We start from the raw sequence: 5,978 nt of genomic DNA on the forward strand, positions 1-5,978 counted from the left end.
CTATCGCGCCAAAGCACTCGGCTAATGACCATGAAGCAAGCACCAGCCAAGTAAAGGTGAGAGATGCTAAATACACTCGACCAAAGTGGTGTCCTCCAGGGCTAACAAAGACACAGAAGAGGAAACTACAGAGGTTAAGGAGTCAAGAGATGGCAGAGCAGGAGGCCGAGAAGCAAAGGGACAAGTTGTTCAATGACACTCGGCCCATGGTTCCAGCAAAACAAGTGTGGAGGCCTAAACAAATACAAGATACATCAGCTTCTACATCTATCACAGAAGTGCCTACACCACCCGAGGAGGACGATGCGACAGCTATTACATCATCTGCAACACTTCTTACTTCTCCTTCACTCGACCAGATTTCAGAATCGGTCAATCCACTTGAAGAAGAGGCTGATATGTTGGACTATGAGTCTACACCGGTCCATGAAGGTATGGATATCAATATGGTATATTACTTACCTGCTGAGTTTCATGCTGTAGATGAGGAAGGGGAAGTGGCTCAACTGGATTTTGGCCCTAAAAACGCAATATTCGAGAAGCCAAAAGAACCAGTAACACATTTGAAACCGTTGTATCTCAGAGGTCATATCAATGGATCGCCACTCAGTCGAATGCTTGTTGATGGTGGTGCTGTGGTAAATCTTATGCCCTATTCGGTCTTCAGAAAATTGGGTTTGCCTGATGAAGAATTGATCAAGACCAATATGGTGCTCAACGGGTTTGAAGGCAAAGAGAGAACTGAAGCCAAAGGTGTGATGTATGTGGAGCTTACAGTCGAAAGCAAAACTTTGGCTACTGCATTCTTTGTCGCTGAGGTGCAAGGTAACTACAATGTTATACTAGGCCGTGATTGGGTTCATGCAAACCAGTGTGTGCCATCCACTATGCACCAGTTTTTGATTCAGTGGGTTGATGATGAAGTGGAAGTCATTCATGCGGATAACTCGGCCTGTGTTGCTTTGGCCGATGCATCGGTGGATTGGCAACATCCCAATGCTACTTGCTTGACGGGACGTGACTTATCAGAGTTTGATTTTCTCAGCGCGACCAAGAATGGTTTTGTGCCCGTGTCTTTAAAGCCGACTGAATGCAATCGGCTCCAAGGTATGATATGTTTGAATGGATCCTAATTCCGAGTGGTTACAAAAACGTCTTGTAAAATATCGGTCCAGTGAGGACGATATGTATGAGTCTATATAGGAGTTGGATGAAATGGATAAACTTGGACAAGGTTTTACGTCGGTTGATCCATTAGAAGAGATAGATATTGGAGATGGTTCAGTCACTCGACCGACATTTATAAAAAAAAATTTGAAAGCCGATTGTAAGGCTAAATTAATCGGGCTATTGAAAGAATATGTTTGTTGCTTTGCATGGGAATATCATGAGATGCCAGGGTTGAGCCGAGAGCTAGTGGAGCATCGGTTGCCGATAAAGGCCGGTTTTAGACCTTATAAACAGTCGGCCAGAAAGTTCAATCCGAAAACATATGACCGGATCAAGGAAGAGATCAGTCGACTGCTTGAAGCTAATTTCATTCGACCTTGCAGGTATGCCGAGTGGATTTCTAACATTGTCCCAGTGGAGAAGAAGGGATCCTGCAAGTTGAGGGTGTGCATTGACTTCAGAGATTTGAATAGGGCTACACCCAAAGATGAGTATCCCATGCCAATAGCCGATATGCTTATTAATGATGCTTCTGGACATAAGGTTATTAGCTTTCTAGATGGTAATGCCGGATACAATCAAATTTTTATGGCTGAAGAGGACATGTACAAAACAGCTTTCCGATGTCCTGGTTTCCTTGGTTTATTCGAGTGGGCAGTGATGACATTTGGATTAAAAAATGCTGGAGCCACATATCAGAGGGCTATGAATTTGATTTTTCATGATTTACTCGGTATCATACTTGAAGTTTATATTGATGATATTGTTCAAATCGGATGCTTTTGAATCTCACTTGGCCGATTTGCGTTTAGCTTTTGAAAGAATGACAAAGTATGGACTGAAGATGAATCCTTTGAAGTGTGCATTCGACGTGTCAGCTGGCAAATTTTTGGGTTTCATTATTCATGAAGATGGCATCAAAATTAATCCCAAAAAGATAGAGGCCATACAGAAAGTGGAGGCTCCAACATGCAAGAGAGATATGCAAAAGTTCCTTGGCAAGGTCAATTATTTGAGAAGGTTCATAGCTAATCTGTCAGGGAAAGTTGATGCATTTACTCCTATCCTTCGGTTAAAGAATGATGTTGATTTCACTTGGGGGGCAAAACAGCAAGAAGCCTTTGATATGATCAAGAATTATTTGTGCACTCCTCTGGTGATGAAAGCACCCAAGCATAGAGAGCCTTTTAAGCTTTATATCGCAGCAGAGGAAGGTGTTATTGGTGCTGTTTTGACTCAAGATACCGAAGAAAAAGAGCATGCCATTACTTATTTGAGCAGACGCTTATTAGACGCCGAGACAAGGTATACATTTATTGAAAAACTATGTCTATGCTTATATTATGCTTGCACAAAATTGAGACATTACCTAGTGCCGAGTGCTTGTGTAGTAGCTTGTCAAACCGATGTCATTAAGTACATGTTGCATAGGCCAATTCTTAGTGGTAGAATTGGCAAGTGGGCTTATGCTTTGATTGAATATGATTTGGCTTATGAATCTCTAAAATCCATGAAAGGCCAAATTGTTGCTAATTTCATTGTTGAACATCAGATTAATGACAAGCATGATGTTGATATGAACCTTGTTTCATTAGTGCCATGGAGATTATACTTTGATGGTTCAGTTTGTAGCAATGGCCAAGGTGTTGGTATTGTTTATATATCTCCTCATGGTGCTGTTTTTGAAGCCTCATGCCGCTTAGAATATTTTTGCACAAACAATCAAGCCGAATATGAAGCATTGTTATTCGGTTTAGAGATGTTACTTGCTATAGGTGTTACACATATTGAGGCTTACGGTGATTCGTTACTAGTGGTGCAGCAAATATCCAGAGTCTTTCAGTGTTTGGACGAATCACTTAATGTTTATCTTGATAAATGTCTAGATATAATTTCTACTTTGGATTGTTTTAGCATTGCACATATATCTAGACATGACAACTGGAAAGCAAATGAGTTGGCACAGCAAGCATCTGGATATCATGTTGATCATGGCATGTTTCATATCTCTCAAAGACCGATGTCTTGTCTTGCCAATATGGGAGAGGCCGAACCTGAACCCACTGATTCGGCCATTAACAAAAAATCTAGTGCAGGTGATAATTCCGACTGGAGAAAGCCCATTGTTGATTACTTGTGCAATCCGAGTGAAAGGGTGGACATGGCTGTTCGGCGTATGGCTTTCAAGTATACAATGAGAGATGATGGTCTTTATCGCCGAACAGTCGATGATGTTCTTCTAAAGTGTTTGGATGAGGACCAGGCAAGAGTTGCTATGGGGAAGTACATGAAGGTATTTGTGGCACTCACCAGTCGGCTCCCAAGATGAAATGGTTATTGCGACGTGCTGGGTTTTATTGGCCGACTATGATTAACGATTGCTTCAGATATTATAAAGGGTGTGAAGCTTGTCAAAAGTTTGGTGATATTCAATTGGCTCCTGCTGCTATGTTACATCCTATTATCAAACCGTGGCCTTTCAGAGGTTGGAGTTTAGATTTCATTGGACAAATCCACCCATCTTCCTCAAAAGGGCATCGGTTCGTGTTGGTGGCAACTGATTATTTCACTAAATGGTCTGAAGCAGTACCTCTCAAGAACATGACACACACGGAGGTAATTCAATTCATAACCGAACACATTATTCATAGATTCGGTATTCCTCAAACGTTAACTACAGATCAAGGTTCATCTTTTATGTCACACCAAGTCAGAGAATTTGCCGAATCTTATAATATAAAGTTGCTCAATTCATCTCCGTATTATGCCCAAGCTAATGGACAAGCCGAGTCTAGCAATAAAATTTTAATCAAGCTCATCAAGAAGAAGATTGAGGATAATCCGAGGAGATGGCATGGGTTGTTGTCCGAAGCTTTATGGGCACATAGAATTTCAAGGCATGGTGCTACAAAGGTAACTCCATATGAGCTGGTATATGGTCAAGAGGCCGTTTTACTAGTAGAAGTAAATTTGAATGCTTTGAGAATAGCCAAACAAAATGATTTATCGGCACTAGACTTTTATAACTTGATGATGGACAATATTGATGAAGTTGCCGATAAACGTTTGGTTGCTTTGAAGTCCATAGAAAGAGACAAGTTGAGGGTTGCAAGAGCTTACAATAAGAAAGTTAAGTTGAAGAATTTTCAAGTTGGTGATCTCGTCTGGAAAGTGATTCTGCCGATTGGTTCAAGAGATAGAAAATTCGGGAAGTGGTCTCCAAGTTGGGAAGGTCCTTTTAGGATTACAAGAATTGTTCCCGGAAATTCATATTTGGTGGAATCAATACAAGGGGCATTGTTACCCCGAGCTCTCAACAGAAAATATTTGAAGAAGTACAACCCGAGTTTGTGGCAAGAAGCCTAAGTAGGCAATGGCCGATATATAATTATCGCCCTGAGGAAAATAAATGGCCGATGGAGTGTTGACATCGTCCTTAGAACAAACACTATACATATTATTTTTCGGCATGCAAGCTTTGCTGAAAAACAGGGGGGCATGTGTTGACGCCTGATTTTGGCAAGATACAGAGTGAAAGGGTTTTTAGCATGAAAAGTTTCACATCATCGAGTGGAACAACTTTGATGTTTAGTCTATCATCGTCCGACTCCATCGTAGGAGCCGAAATTGTATTCCGAGTGGCGGAATTCAATATTCCGAGTGGTTTTCGGCCGATCATGCCTTCAAGACGACCTCGGATGAAGGAATGCTCTAAAGGAATTGTCTTTGTCTCGTCGAGGCAATCGATTTTGATATATAAATCATCTCAATCCGAGCTCATATGCAAAAGTTAGAAGCGATACATTGCAGACCGAAGCTGAATGGAAATATGGCGCGAAGTACCAGACACCCTGTCTGATGGGTCGCGCGAGCAATTAGGCCCTTAAGAAGTCCCTGAATCGGCAAAGCTTCAACACGAGAAAGTTTCTCTCGTCGAGCCGATCGATTTTCATATATAATTCGTCTCAATCCGAGGTCGTATGAGACCTGGGGAGACAAATCAAGATCAGGCTATGTTTTTGGTCGAGTGAAAAGCTTACCATCCGAGTGAAAACTCACCGGTCGAGTGAAATCTTAACTTTCGAGTAAAAACTTACCGATCGAGTGAAAACTTATTTTTTGAGTGAAAACTTACCGGTCGAGTGAAAGTTTGACATCGGAGTGAAAATTTACCGATCGAGTAAAAGGTCGAGTGAAAACTTACCGATCGAGTAAAAGGTCGAGTGAAAGCCTACCGATCGAGTAAAAGGTCGAGTGAAAGCCTACCGATCGAGTAAAAGGTCGAGTGAAAACCTAACGATCGAGTAAAAGGTCGAGTGAAAACCTACCGATTGAGTAAAAGGTCGAGTGAAAACCTAACGATTGAGTAAAAGGTCGAGTGAAAACTTATCGATCGAGTAAAAGTTTGTCTTCCGAGTGAAAATATAGTCATCCGAGTGAAAGATTGTTTTCCGAGTGAAAAGGTCGAGTCGGATGGTCCGAGTGGAAGTCTCTAATATCCGAGTGGATGAGCTCGAATCCGAGTGAAACTGAACATGTGCCCAAAAGTTTATCAAGATGACCTCGGATGAAGAAGTGTTCAATACAGAAGTTATGCATATCATCAAGACGGTAAACTTTGGTTTTGGAGTCATCATCATCAAAGATAGTATATGGCCTACAAGTTCACTACGAGACTCGGATAATCCAGTCTACTGCAAGACCGAGTCCGACTGGAAGGTAAAGATGACCTCGAAGGGTATTCAAGATGGCCTTATTTGAAAAAGTAATCAACATGAGAGTTGTTCGTATCATCGAGGTGCACAAGT

This window comes from Triticum aestivum, chromosome 2B (assembly GCF_018294505.1).
Source record: "Triticum aestivum cultivar Chinese Spring chromosome 2B, IWGSC CS RefSeq v2.1, whole genome shotgun sequence".
Taxonomy (NCBI): Eukaryota; Viridiplantae; Streptophyta; class Magnoliopsida; order Poales; family Poaceae; genus Triticum; species Triticum aestivum.